Source organism: Lithobates pipiens, unplaced genomic scaffold, assembly GCF_037356315.1.
Source record: "Lithobates pipiens isolate NorthernLeopardFrog02 unplaced genomic scaffold, aLitPip1_a1.2 Scaffold_16, whole genome shotgun sequence".
NCBI lineage: Eukaryota > Metazoa > Chordata > Amphibia > Anura > Ranidae > Lithobates > Lithobates pipiens.
In genome coordinates this window covers 584,550,839-584,566,803 of record NW_027507748.1, presented here as the reverse complement: position 1 = coordinate 584,566,803, position 15,965 = coordinate 584,550,839, and the positions used below count along the sequence as shown (strand labels likewise).

Sequence of the window (15,965 nt, the reverse complement as noted above, 5' to 3'; positions counted from 1 at the left end):
TATATATATATATATATATATATACACATATACAGTGCCTTGAAAAAAGTTTTCATAGCCCTTGACATTTTCCACATTTTGTCATGTTACAACCAAAAATGTAAATATGTTTTTTTATTGGGATTTTATGTGATAGACCAACACAAAGTGGCACATAATTGTGATGTGGAAGGAAAATAATAAATGGTTTTTAACATTTTTTTACAAATAAATATGTGAAAAGTGTGGCGTGCATTTGTATTCAGCCCACTTTACTCTGATATCTCTAACTAAAATCTATTGGAACCAATTGCCTTCAAAAGTCACCTAATTAGTAAATAGAGTCCACCTGTGTGTAATTTAATCTCATTATAAATACAGATGTTCTGTGAAGCCCTCGGGAGGTTTGTTAGAGAACTTTTACATAGTTACATAGTAGGTAAGGTCGAAAAAAGACACAGGTCCATCCTATATGTGTGATTATATGTCAGTATTACATTGTATATCCCTGTATGTTGCGGTCGCTCAGGTGCTTATCTAATAGATTCTTGAAACTATCAATGCCCCGCTGAGACCCCCGCCTGTGGAAGGGAATTCCACATCATTGCCGCTCTTACAGTAAAGAACCCTCTATGTAGTCTAAGGTTAAACCTCCTTTCTTCTAATTTTAATGAGTGGCCACGAGTCTTAATAAAGTCCCTTCCACTAAAAAGTTTTATCCATATTGTGAGGTCACCAGTACGGTATTTGTACATTGAAATCATATCCCCTCTCAAGCGTCTCTTCTGCAGAGAGAATAAGTTCAGTGCTGGTAACCTTTCCTCATAACTAATATCCTCCAGACCCTTTATTAGCTGTGTTGTCCTTCTTTGTACTCGCTCCATTTCCAGTACATCCTTCCTGAGGACTGGTGCCCAGAACTGGACAGCATACTCCAGGTGCGGCCGGACCAGAGTCTTGTAGAGCGGGAGAATTATCAATTTAATCTCCGGAGTTCATTCCTTTTTTAAAGTATGCCAGTATTCTGTTTGCTTTGTTAGCAGCAGCTTGGCATTGCATGCCATTGCTGAGCCCATCATCTACTAGGACCCCCAGGTCCTTTTCCATCCTAGATTTTTAACTTTAGTTAACAAACAACATCACGAAGGCCAAAGAACACACCAGACAGGCCAAGGATAAAGTTGTGGAGAAGTTTAAAGCAGGGTTTATATGAGTGAGCCATGGGGGTGCCACCTGTGTATAAAACGTACTATAATAAATACGTTGAGAATGAGTGAGGACGCTTCTACTATTTAGTGAAACACTATAAAGCAATATAAAATAAAAAAAAGGAACGCTGCCAACTAAACCGTGAATTATAATAACTGTGATCAAAAAACAAATTAATAAAAATGAATGAAGATGAACTGCCAAACCCCCAAAAAAAAATTAATCACAAAAGTCCATCCATTTCACGCACGCGCATGTCATCGGGAAGTTCCTGATGACACTCGTATGCGTGAAATGCATTGAAGAGAGGCTTGAGACGCATATGTGAAGGAGCCTTTTGAGTTCAGCTACTGAGCCAGGTGGAACGCACGCTGTTTTCCTCAGATTGGACGCTGCTTGTCACAGAGCAGACAGATTGGGCACCATCGGCCTAGAGCTACATTTGATCTGATGCTTATTTACCACTGCAAGCATGTGAGTGCAATACATCAGTGTTTTAACTTTGTTTACAAATAAAACAGTATTACATATCTGCCTCTGTGGCTCATTGGTGGAGCTGTTCTTATAGATCCTGAGGAGCTAAAGGAGCTAGAAGCTTGAGGGGATCATGTCTGCCATAATTATTGATGGGAGCATTTCATCTTATCTAAATCCATGCTTGATGGGCACTCTGTGGCTAATTATTTCTGGCGAGCGCAGTTTATTTTTTCACTTTGGGAGGAGCACAGTTTCCCTATTGGAGCACACTTCTCAGACACAACAGTGTTGAAATCTGATTGAACAGTTTTTTATTCATTTGTTTTTCATGATTATTCAAAAAATATAAATGATCAGAACTATTATGCACTCCACAAATCTGACCTTTATGGAAGAGTGGCAAGAAGAAAGCCATTGTGGAAAATAAGCCATAAGAAGTCTTGTTTGCAGTTTGCCAGAAGCCATGTGGGGGACACAACAAACGTGGAAAAGGGTGCTCTGGTCAGATGAGACCAAAATTTTACTTTTTAGCCTAAAAGTAAATGTTATGTGCGGCGGAAAACTAACACTGCACATCACCCCGAATACACCGTCCCCACTGTGAAACATGGTGGTGGCAGCATCATGTTGTGGGGATGCTTTTCTTCAGCAGGGACAGGGAAGCTGGTCAGAGTTGATGGGAAGATGGATGGAGCCAAATCTAGAGCAATCTTAGAAGAAAACCAGTTAGCCCTTGTACACACGGTCGGAGATTCCGACAACCAAATCCGTCGGATTTTGTCCAACAGATGTTGTCCGAAACTGTTGCATACACACGGTCGGACAAAGATGTCGGAAAATACGATCGTTCGGAACGTGATGACGTTATTTCGTTACGATGGGACTACGTTCAGGCTAGTAGCCAATAGCTTTGATGTAGGAATTTGATCTGAGCATGCGTGGCCCTTTGTCCGATCGGAATTCTCTACACATGATCGGAGTATGTCCGATCGGAGCATTTTGTCGGAAAATATTTCCAGCAAGTTGGAAAATTTGGTCCGACGGATATTCCGACGGAAACAGTCCGATGCATACCACACACAGTCAGAATATCTGCCAAAACGCTCCGATCGGACACATTCCGTCAGAATCTCCGAACGTGTGTACAAGGGCTTAGAGTGTGCAAAACACTTGAGACTGGGGTGGAGGTTCACCTTCCAGCAGGACAAGGACCCTAAACATACAACCAGAGCTACAATGGAATGGCTTAGATCAAAGCATGTTCATGTTTTAGAATGGCCCAGTCAAATTCCAGACCCAAATCCAATTAAGAATCTGGGGCGAGACTTGAAAATTGCTGTTCACAGATGCTCTACATCCAATCTGACAGGGTTTGAGCTATTTTGCAAAGAAGAATGGGCAAAAATGTCACTCTCTAGATGCGCAAAGCTGGAAGAGACATCCACAAAAAGACTTGCAACTGTAATTGCAGCAAAAGGTGGTTCTACAAAGTATTGACTCGGGGGGGCTGAATACAAATGCACCCCACACTTTTCACATTTTTATTTGTAAAAAATGTTGAAAACCATTTATCATTTTCCTTCTACTTCACAATTATGTGCCACTTCATGTTGGTCTATCACATAAAATCCCAATAAAAATGCATTTATGTTTCTGGTTGTAACATGTGGAAAATGTCATGGGGTATGAATACTTTTTCAAGGCACTGTACACAGTTGTTTAGTAATGAGTAAAAATAGAATAAATACATATACACACGCACACTATATTACCAAAAGTATTGAGATGCCGGCCTTTACACACACAAACTTTAATGGCCCCAGTCTTAGCCCCTGTACACACGGTTGGAGATTTGGACAACCAAATCTGTCGGATTTTGTCCGAAACTGTTGCATACACACGGTCGGACTAAGTTGTCGAAAAATCTGATCTTTCAGAACGTGACGACGTAATTTCGTTACGATGGGACTACATTCAGGCTAGTAGCCAATAGCTTTGATGTAGGAATTTGATCTGAGCATGCGTGGCACTTGGTCCGATAAAAATTCTCTACACATGATCGGAGTATGTCCGATCGAACCAGTTGGTCGGGAAATATTTCCAACATGTTGGAAAATTGGGTCCGACGGATATTCAGACGGAATCAGTCCGATGCATACCACACACAGTCGGATTATCCGACGACACGGTCCGATAGGACACATTCCGATGGATTCTCCGACCGCTTGTACAAGGGCTTAGTCCATAGGGTTCGATATTGAGTTGACCCACTTTTTGCAGCTATAACAGCTTCAACTCTTTTTGGAAGGCTGTCCACAAGGTTTAGGAGTGTGTCTATGGGAATGTTTGAACATTCTTCCAGAAGCGCATTTGTGATGTCAGACACTGATGTGGACAAGAAGGCCTGGCTTGCAGTCTCCACTCTAATTCATCCCAAAGGTGTTTCATCGGCTTGAGGTCAGGGCTCTGTGCAGGCCAGTCAAATTTCTCCACCCCAAACTCGCTCATCCATGCCTTTGTCTTTATGGACCTTGCTTTTGCACTAGTATGAAGTCATGTTGGAACAGGGAGGGCCATCCCCAAATTGTTCCCACAAAGTTGGGAGCATGAAATTGTCCAAAATGTCTTGCTATGCTGACGCCTTAAGAGTACTCTTCATTGGAACAAAGGGGCAACCCCACGCCATAATTCCCCCTCCACAAAATGATTTGGACCAGTGCACAAAGCAAGGTCCATAAAGACATGGATGAGGAGTTTGGGGTGGAGGAACTTGACTGGCCTGCACAATAGAACACCTTTGGGATAAAATAGAGCAAGCCAGGCCTTCTCCTTCAACATCAGTGCCTGACCTCACAAATGCCCTTCTGGAAGAATGGTCAAACATTCCCATAGACACACTCCTAAACCTTGTGGACAGCCTTCCCAGAGGAGTTGAAGCTGTTATAGCTGCAAAGGGTGGGCCAACTCAATATTGAGACCTATGGACTAAGACTGGGATGCCATTAAAGTTCATGTGTGTGTAAAGTTAGGCGTTCCAATACTTTTGACAATATAGTGTATGCCTGGATTACAAAAAATAAAATAAGCAAATAAAAAAATGTTGTTAAGGTGGTACAGTCAGCACTCCAGCATAGTAAACCTGTACCAGCAATAAAATAGGGGTTGCTGATACTGATTGCCTTTGAAAAATACTAGCTGCTTGGCCATCTTCGGCTTCAATATTTTCTGATCCACTGACTGTCACCTGGAACAGATAGCAGATTAAAAAGTGATAGTGAAATTAGAACTTCTGATCTCTACACTTGTTCCAGGTCAGTGCCTCAGAAAGTAGTGAGCTAAGAACTGTATGATAGCCAGGCAAATATCATTTTCACAATGGTGGGCCACCAATCCTGTCTTCAGTACAGGATTTCTTAAAAGAAGCACGTCAAGAGCATCAAAACGTATGTGTTTTGGACAGATATTAATTGAAGACTTCATCCTCATCCTCTATTTCAAATGTTCTTTTATAGCAGGGGTGTCCAAGCTTTTTTCAAAGAGGGCCAGATTTGATGAAGTGAACATGAATGAGCCGACCATTTTGCCTGACATTCTTTGAACCATTAAAATAAATGCAAATTGACTAATACACTGCCCAGCAGTAATTCTCTCGCCTTTGTGGCTGTGTATGGTGAAAAGTCTAAGGATGAGCTCGGGCGTGTTATTTGGATATACTGTATTTATCTGCGTATAACACGCACCTTCACTTCAAGGGGGAAGTTTCAGGAAAAAACTTAAATTTTAAATAAAGAACTGTGAAGCAAAAGAAGAGTGTCCATCAATGCAACTGAATCAGTGCCCATCTGCAGCCTCACCATTGCCATGAATGCAGCCTCACCATTGCCATGAATGCAGCCTCATAAGTGCCATGAATCCAGCCTGACACGTTCCATGAATGCAGCCTCATAAGTGCCATGAATGCAGACTCTGAATGCAGCCTCATCAGTGTCATGAATGCAGCCTCACCATTGCCATCAGTGCAGCCTGATCCATGCCCATCTGCAGCCTTGGAGAGGATGGGACGAGTGCCAACAGATTACATACAGGAGAATCTCCTGTTTACTCAGTGGCCTCTTTAATACAGTCCCGCCTCCTATGATAGGACACGTGTGGCGCTCGGGGATTCGTTGGGGGCCAAAAAAGATTTTATATATATATATATATATATATATATATATATATATATATATATATATATATATAATAATAAAAAAAAAATATATATATATATATATATATATATACACACATATATATACAAATTACCAGTGGGGCCAAATTAAACTGGAATGCGGGCTGGACTTTGGACATGCCTGTTTTATAGTGTCACACACTATGTACCTTTAATGTTAAATATATATCATTTAGATCTGGATACAGTAGTGAATGTGTAGAAATCCTGTCATGTTTTATTGTTTGTGTCCCCTCTGGATTAATCCTTTTTTTTTTGCCCTAGTGACCACTGTCAGTGGGACCAAAATGATGGTAAATCTAAAGTTTTACAGCTTTCACTGTACTAGAAGATCAGGGGAAAACTTCCAACTGTGACATTTGCTCTGGTGACAGCTGTCCAAGAAAATTTTCCTTCACTTTCTCACATCCTGTTGTGAAATAAATTCTCCCCAATGGGGCACAGCCAGAACAATTTGGTTCAGATATACTTTAAATTTACCCTGTCAACACAGGGTGCAGGGGTCAGGAGTAAGAAATGCAGAGTTCAAGGGTACGTAGTGCAGAGAGGTCAATAGTAACAGAGTACAGGGGTCAGGAGTAAATAATTAACAGCATGCAGGGGTCAAAAGTAAGTAACAAAGAGTTCAGGGGTCAGTAGTATGTAATACAGAAATACTGCTGTTTATACGTAAAATAACACCCATGACGGTCATCTGATTGTCTGATTTACTATTTCAATTTATTGGGTAACCTTCAAACACTGCCTTGTACCTGTACAATACTGAATTATTCAGAATAAATGGTCCCAAAGAGGCTCACAGCCACACTTGCTTTGTGGATCAGATTCTGACAGGTTCAATGCAGATTTCAGAAGAGCTCAGTTCAGGCAACGCTTAAAGCGGTTGTATAGTTATATTTTGTAGCCTATAATAAGGCTTACCTGTAGGTAAAAATAATATCTCCTAAACTTGTATGGTTTAGGAGATATTCCCCTCGCAATGAGCCGCTGACTTCAGCGGCGCAGGCGCACAGGGGATTCCCGGCTGAAAGTCCGTCAGACGCCGGATCTTGCCAGGAAGGAAACTCCCACGCGCATGCGTGGGAGTGATGCCATCGCGGCTCCGGCCACTCACAGCGCCGGAGCCGCAATACCCAGAAGACACGCCGAGGGAACATGTCAGCTCCCATGATGTGAATCGGGGGAGATGTCGGGGCCTCGTTCTAAGGTAAGTATTTCATAATGAGCTAGTATGCGGTGCATACAAGCTCACTATGCCTTTTCCCTTGCAGGTGTAAAAAAAAAAAAAGTCAGAGGGTTTACTCCCGGTTTAACCAGCTTATCTCTCCCTCAGCTAGCAAGTCCTGCCACTGATGGAGAGAGGCAACAAAGAACACTGTGTAGGTGCCCGAGGTGCTCCTTAAAGAGGTTCTTCACCTTAGTAACAAAACATTACAAATACTGTAGCTGCTGACTTTTAATAACAGGACACCTACCTGTCTAGGGATCCAGCGCAGTCCTTACCCGAGCCGGCCCTTCGGGTTCCCAGCATGTTTCATTTGGAAAGCCAGCTGTGACTGCTTGTGGCTTCACAGCCTGCTTTCCACTGCGCATGCCCGAGCCACGCTGCACTTTGTGAATGAGCATGCAGCCTTCTAGGACCTGTGATGTGTCCCATGAGGGGCTGAACTTCTGCCTAGATAGTTGCGGCAATCCGACCGGAAGTGGGAGTGGGTACCTGTCAAAGCTAGGTACCTGCTCCCCCTCAAAAAAATAGAGTGCCAAAATTTAACGATGGGGGTGGAGGCAGACAAGTGGAACTTCCCCTTTTGGGTGAAGTTCCACTTTAACAACCAATAGCATCATCAACTGGTGAGACATGGGCAAGTAGCTTGTAATGCTGCAAAGGAACAACCTGTGGCTTTGTGTAGCATCAAACCATTAGGCTTGATCCACCTATCTGCCCTGTTACAATTATGGGGCAATTTTTAGGAATTTTGCCACGGCACGCCTAAAAACATGTTGGCACCCCAGGGTGGAGAAAGGCTGTTCTATATAATAATGAAACTAATAGTAATAACAAGAAAAGAAAAACTGTGAAAACTGTCCCCTTATATTAGTGTTCAGTGGAGAAAACTTCCCTTCCTTACAGGTGGTCAGTAGAAATGTTCTCCCTATATTGATGCATATATGGTCAGTTTGACAAGGCACCACTTAGGCCCGTTTCACTTGGGCTTTCCGATTAGGTCCGCCTGCCAGTTTTTAGACAGACCTGATGGGATGTTCCATTCACCCTTATGGGGCAGCGGATGTCAGCAGTGATATGTCCTGTCCGCCAAATCCACATCGGATGAAAACAGACAGAGGAGAACAGGGCTCCACTCGCTGTCCTGAGATGGACCCGTTAGAGACGGACCTGTCATCCGCCTGCTCAGTGGGGATCAGCAGATTGATCCCCCGCTGAGCAAAGTGGAGTCCGTCAAACAGATCTGCCTGTGTGAAAGGACCCTTACACTGGTGGGCAGTTGGAGGAAGAGTATACTTTACATAATTGGTTACATTAGTGTCAAGGAAACCCTAACAACCTCCAAAAGAACCCTATGGTTCCATAAAATCCTGGTTGAGAAAGTAGATGTAGCACAGGCTTAGTATTGCCTCTGTAATATATGCAGAATATTGCTCTTTGAAACATTGCATTGCATTTTCTGGCTAAACTGATAGCTGCAGGATTGAAGGCAGATTGGGTTCTGCTGTAGCTAAGAAAGAAGCCCACCCCTAACAACAAAAACAATGAAAGACAGGATTGGATAGCTACTCAGGAGAGCTGTGATTGGGGGAGAGAGTGGAGGACACAGGAGGAGAGACAGACTGGCATGGTGGCAGGCAGACAGAAGAAAGTATCCCATGTGTTTAACTCTTGAACACTTCCAGAGCCTGTGACTCTCCTAAAGGAAGGTGCACACTTGAGAGGGGAGTTTGCAGTGTGTTATTCTGCCTGATTACTGAAGATGTGCTAACAGTGCAGAGAAATCTAGAGACCAATTTCAGTGCTGCAGCAATCATCATCATTATCCTGTTTGGAGGTTTTTGTGGCATGTTTTGCTCACATCACCATCCAGTCAACTGAGACAGCAATCAATCTACCAATTGCTGGAAGGAAGATATATCAAGTGCATCTAATGGTGAGAGATCTTCTGCCATCCTTGTGTATGTGGATCTAGCTGCTAGCTCCTATTTACTGTTAATGCAGCTTTATCTGAAGGTGGATCTCCACATCTGTTAATCTTTGTGACACTTTGTGAAGATACCCCTTTCCATTCTGTGGATTACAAATTTACTTCACAAAAGTCTGAGTACACAAACACAGGATTTAAAGGGCCCCAACGCTGGCAGACTCTGTGTGTGTTTGTGTGAATAGAATTCCCACTGGCCAGTGGTTAGCTAGAACATACAAGACCTAGGTAGGATCTAAGGCTGCTTTCACACTGGGGCGGTATTCAGGCGTTACAGCGCTAAAAATAGCGCCTGTGTAACGCCTGAAAAAAACCGGCCCCTTTAACTCCAGTGTGAAAGCCGGAGGGCTTTCTCACTGGAGCGATGCGCTGGCAGGACGGTGAAAAAAGTCCTGCTAGCCGCATCTTTGCAGCGGTGAAGGAGCGGTGTATTCACCGCTCCTACCCATTGAAATCAATGGGACACCGCGGCAATACCGCCGGCAAAGCGCCGCTGCAGCGGCGCTTTGCGGGCGGGTTTAACCCCTTTTCGGCCGCTAGCGGGGGTTAAAACCACCCCGCTAGCGCCCGCACACCGCCGCTAAAACGACGGTAAAGCGCCGCTAAAAATAGCGGCACTTTACCGCCGACGCTGCTCCCGCCCCAGTGTGAAAGCAGCCTTATAGTCAATAATATCACTTTTGGGGAATTGTTGAACATTATTCTTTGTATTGTATTGTACAGTTTGTTCACCACTTGTTCAGTGCATTTCAGGCAAGGCCTCCCACTGGCGGTTAAAGTGAATGAACACAAATCCTATTTTCCTTTACTGAGAAGTTGTAGTATATTATTGCACTTAATATTTGTATTCTGTTAATCAGTTTATCTCTTTTCAGGGCTTTTTTGCTAGTTCTAATAAAGCCCAGCTAAAAGTTTAAAAACAGTGTTTTGGTGTTACTGAGATCCTGGGGAGGGTGAGCCATCACTGGTGTGGGACAGAAGATCCGTTTATTACAGTGGCCCTTGCGGGGGTGGCGCTACATATACATTATTTTATTCCGAATGCTGTATCAGGCCTTGAAGTAAGGCACTATGAGCCTCAAGCCTTAGTAATGCATTCAAAACTGAGCCCAATGACAGGCACCTAGCACGAAAACTCATACCTAAGGGATACACAAAGCCTCGTATATAAAAGACTTTTAACAAGCATACTGTATAAAATATAGTACATGAGTAAAGAACATTAGGTACATCAATCTGTAGCCAGAATTCCTTTTCAGTTATTCAATTCTAAATGGCCCTTGTCATTTTAGTATAAAGCAATGTAATACAGTGGGGTTAGGGACAGGATGTTGGCTGTGTAGGAAAGTTAACTTCTCTCAGAGCAGGAATGTACCCTGAAACCCATTTGTCATGATCTTTCAGCTTTCTACGTATATAGTTTTGTAGAATGTCAGCAACTCTTTTCTGCAAACCAAGTTCCACCCAATGTTTTCTGGGCATCAGATGGAAATAGATAAGTAATCAGCTCTTTTCAAAACAATCAATATAGCTCCAATACATATTAAGAATTTCCCAGCTGGTGCTTGACTTGGTTTGGATGCAATTATCCAAGAGATTTGAATATTTTAGATCTCATCTATTGACGCTTGGGCAATGTGTGGGTTATATACACTCAATGGCCACTTTATTAGGTACACCTGTTCAATTGCTTGGTAACCCAAATTGTTAATCAGGAAATCACATGCCAGCAACTCAATGCATTTAGGCATCTAGATGTGATGAGAACGATTTGCTAAAGTTCAAATGGAGCAACAAAATGGGGAAGAAAAGGGAATTTAAGTGACTATGAACGTGGCATAGTTGTTGGTGCCAGACGGGCTTGTCTGAATATTTCAAAAACTGTTGATCTACTGGCATTTTCATGCACAACCATTTCTAGGGTTTACAGAGAATGGTCCAAAAAAGAGAAAATATCCAGTGAGCAGCAGCTGTGTGGACAAAAATGCCTTGTTGAGGTCAGAGGAGAATGGGCAGACTGGTTTGAGATGATAGGCAACAGTAACTGAAATAACCACTCATTACAACCAAGGTATGCGGAATACCATCTCTGAATGCACAGCACATCAAACCTGGAAGCACATGGGCTACAGCGGCAGAAGACCACATCGAGCGCTGCTCCTATCAGCTAAGAACAGGAATTGGACAATAGAAGATTGGAAAAACGTTGCCTGGTCTGATGAGTCTCGATTTCAGCTGTGACATTTAGATGATAGGGTCAAAAATTTTTCTTAAACAACATGAAAGCATGGATCCATCCTGCCTTGTATCAACAATTCAGGCTGGTGGTGGTGGTGTAATGGTGTGGGATATATTTTCTACTTTCCATAACAATGTTTACATAAGGCAAATAACATCAGTACGTACTACTAAACAAACAACCAGGACAGTTTCAGATTAAGTTTTGCGCAAGATGGTCTTTTTCTGATGAAACCTGTCCTTTGCCCGGGACCCAAGCGAATCGTGTACACCTTCAGCTACCCGTAAAGAGGTAAGGGAAGGGAGGGAGAGAGGGAAAGAGAGAAAGAAAAAGGGGGGGGGGGGAGGGTGGGATATATTTTCTTGGCACACTTTGGGCCCCTTAGTACCAACTGAGCATTGTTTAAACACCATGGCCTACCTGAGTACTGATGACCATGTCCATCCTTTTATGACTACAGTGTACCCATCTTCTGATGGCTACTTCCAGCAGGATAATACACCATGTCAAAAAGCTCAAATCATTACACCACTGGTTTCTTGAACATGACAATGAGTTCACTTGTACTCCAATGGCCTTCACAGTCACCAGATCTCAATCTAATAGAACACCTTTGGGATGTGGTGGAATGGGAGATTCGCATTGTGGATGTGCAGCCGACAAATCTGTGTCCAAAGTTGTAAAATATTGGGGTGCTGAAGGTATTCCAATTTTTGTTACCACTACATCCTTGCCCAATGAGATTTTTTCCTCTTATAGTTACAGGAATTGTTGGGCAGTGCCAGCAGTAAACTCATTAATATACTGGATTGAAGTAAAACATTCTGGTGCAACTTAGATTCTGCTCTCTTATACTCGAGGGCCTTGTAAGGCTGCTCACACTTGGGCTATCTGCTCTTTGGCCCATGATAACTTGTCCGACTGAATTTCTTCTAAACAGATGATATGCATTTTAAGAGCTCATAGCTGTTCATGGGGAATTTTCCAGTTTTTGTGACAAGGGGGAAAAGAGAGCGTATTTAGTTTGTAAGCTGTAGTGACAAATTTATTTTGCTGTATAAAAACAGAGTTATTACCTGTTAACTCACTTTTCAGGAATCTTCCGGGACAGCTTATCAAGAGTGAGGCTCCTCCCACCTAACACAGGAAACACATTATAAAAAAAGGCTGCCCTACTGACAGTTCCTCAGTATTAACAAATAACGAAGGCTGTGATATATGAACATTATTACTCTAATGGTAAACTCTCCAATTTTGCCAACTGTTATAACCACATGACCTAGACACATCGATCATAAAGTGGGGTGGTGGGATTGGCACCATCCGGGAAGATTCCTGAAAAGTTAACAAGTAATAACTCTGTTTTTTTCAGTCATCTTCCAAGATGGCTTACAGAGAGGACAACATAAAACTACCCGATTTCAGCGGGACCCACGCTTGGAGCACTTTCCTCCTGAAGGCCTGGTCTTGGTTCAAGAGTAGGTCCAATCTGTAGTGCTTAATGAAAGTTTGGAAGCTGGTCAAGGTTGCTGCTTTGCAGATCTGGAGTGGTGATGCTCCGGCTCTTTCTACCCAAGTAGTAGATATTTTTGAAGCCCTCCTATCTTTGTAGGGGCCAGAGAAGGGTGCGAACAAACCAGTGGTAGATCTCCAGTCCTTTGTGCTTTCAATGTATGCGATTATGCACCTTTTAACATCCACACTATTGAATTCTGCTTTTTTTTGCGTTTTTTGAGTTTGCACAGAAAGACGGGATTACAATTTCTTTTAAGGACTGTGGTAAAAACTTTTAAGGACTGTGGTCAAGTCCAAGGAAGGAAACTCAGAGGTGACTGGGGCGCATTTTTGCTCAATGGCCGTTAGGAATCTCTTGATTTCAAATGGCTAAAGAACCTTTAAACTCAAAATATTTGGCAGTGCCACCACTTGGACTTTGAGTGTGTTGAGGGCTTGACCTGCTGGCCTGAAACACCACGCTGCTTTGCAGCCTCTAAGGGTGTGTGTGTGTAGCAGAGTCCCAGACTGGGGCTGTGGATCCAGTGCCTTCATAGAGATAGTGGTGCCCCGCCATCCAGGGCCAGTGTATCGGCCGCATTTTCTCAAAACCAACATGGCCGACGCACAACTTCTGGTCGGCTCCGCATCACATCCGCCAGAAATGGAGCACCAATTCAGGAAAAGACTTAACCTAAGTCACTACCATCTCTGCTACCAGAGCATCCTCACCCAAGGGACACGCTGAGACCATAGAAAAAGAGGGGGTCCCCCAATCTAGCACCCAAGGTTTGTCCATAAAAAAGCCGTGGATGCCCAGAGCTGCATGTATCCCCAGGTTCCAGGCTCCTGCCACCTAGCACGGAGGCCAGAAAAAAATAACAAACTTCTTCAGAGTTCCTGTCTGGCCAGAGGAAACACATATACTGAGGTATTGTCAGTAGGGCAGACTTTTTTTATAATAAGAAGTATGTTTTTTTTTTTTATCCATTATTCATACTTACCTAGGTGGATGCAGCATTGGACCAATGCTGCATCTGTCCCCCGCCGCCTCTTCATTGAAAACCGAGCCACGGAACACCAGCAATCGCTCGGTTCTCTCACCTCCCTGAGCAGAGAGTTGCTGCATGTCAATCAGCAGCTCTTCTGCTCTGCTCCTCCATGATCACTGAGCTGTGGAGGGGCAGGGAGCGGCCCGCCGAGAGGCTGAGATGGCTATCAGTCCAGCCAACTGGCGGATCCAGACTTCTGAAGTCGGGATGATGCGGTACCTGGACTGATCCTGGTGACATCATCAGAAAGTGGACTTCAGATCGATCTCTGCTGAAAACAGGTCACAGGGATGCAAAATTAATTGCACCCCTGTGACCCATAGGAGAAGCCCAGCCAAATGAGCCCAGGCTGGACTTCTCCTTTAAGAAAGACAAGCAAAAAATACTGCCTATAGCAGACATCAGTTTCTGTTCAATAAGCAGAAAAGAACATGAAACTCACTCTAACTTGTTTCTGGTTTTGTCTTTTCTCACAAAATGTCAATAAGGCTGCTTTCACACTGGGGCGGGAGCGGCGTCGGCGGTAAAGCGCCGCTATTTTTAGCGGCGATTTACCGTCGTTTTAGCGGCGGTCTGCGGGGGCTAGCGGGGTGGTTTTAACCCCCGCTAGCGGCCGAAAAAGGGTTAAACCTGCCCGCAAGCGGCGCTTTGCCGGCGGTATTGCCGCGGTGTCCCATTGATTTCAATGGGTAGGAGCGGTATAGGAGCGGTGAATACACCGCTCCTTCACCGCTCCAAAGATGCGGCTAGCAGGACTTTTTTCACCGTCCTGCCAGCGCATCGCTCCAGTGTGAAAGCCCTCTGGCTTTCACACTGGAGGGAAAGGGGCCGGTTTTTTTCAGGCGCTACACAGGCGCTATTTTTAGCGCTGTAACGCCTGAATACCGCCCCAGTGTGAAAGCAGCCTTACATTCTGACATATCTCTGCCACCAATCACCAAGAGGCAGTGAGATTATGTTAAAAGAAACCTGTACTGATTATTATTATCAGGAATTATTTAGGCTGATTTTGGAAGTTCTAGAACTTTGAACAACAGTATAAAATAAGCATACATACATACAAGTGAAGTCGACTACCAAAAATGTTATTCTGCTCTCGGGGGCTCTCGGGTCCTCTCGAAGGCTCTCGGGTCCTCTCGGCGGCTCTCGGTTCCTCTAGCAGTCCCTAGAGGAGCCTAGAGTACTCGGTTTGGCTCACAGTCACGCCCAGTCCCTGTGTTAAGTCCATCATAGGGTGGGACTGTGAGCAGAGCCGTGTGCACTTGGCTATGTATCTCTGCGGGGCCCCCTAATGGGCGGGGGCCCATGGGCTTGAGCCCAGTCAAGCCCAATGGTAAGTCCTGCCCTGATCATGGCTTAGCTATAATCCTGGTATTGTTTTTTCAGCTAGCGATCTGCTTTCAGGTAAAAATGATCCAAGCAGCTTTACAGCCGCCCTGTCACTTTTGCAGCGCTCAGAAGGGTGCCCACCTCCCTGCCATGGTGCTATAGGTGGCTGGGTCAGCTGCGTGGTTGGGCCAGCACAGCCAGAGAAACATCTGGTCAAACAAACATCTGTGGGCAGCACCTGTCACTGCCCACAGCTTTCACAAGGAGGTTGATCACCCCTTGTGACAGCAATAAAATAAATGAGAAAAAGGGTAAAAAATAAAAAGTTTAAATATAATAAATATAAATAGTAAAAAAAAACACAAACGAAAAAACATGTACTTATGGTAGGTCTTGCACCACACAAGTGAGGTATTTCTGTGTGAGAATGAAAGCAATAACACTGCTGCCATAGCTCATTTCCAAACGAAATCTGTAAAGAATTTTAAATCCTATTTAATGCCAAATCGTATGTACTGTTTTTTGTTGCCATTTCACGGGCGTGTGCATTTTTACATCTTATCATGTCTGGTATCAAAATCATCATATTTTATATTTTTCCACAAATTCAGTATTATAGTGTGTTTGTGTGCACTAAAATTCATTTAGGTGTACCTTTTCCTGGAAATTTGCATTTGATAAAAAGGTTTGCGCAAATATTGTGTGACAAAAAATTGCAACAGCCACTATTTGATTCTCCAGGG

At 43.7% G+C, this 15,965-nt stretch overlaps 1 long non-coding RNA gene across 1 annotated transcript in view; it reads left to right on the top strand.

Annotated features, from left to right (window-relative positions):
- Positions 1 to 15,965, top strand: part of LOC143983771 (uncharacterized) — a 66,892-nt gene that overhangs the window by 1,036 nt on the left and 49,891 nt on the right. The gene's annotated exons all lie outside the window — the stretch shown is intronic.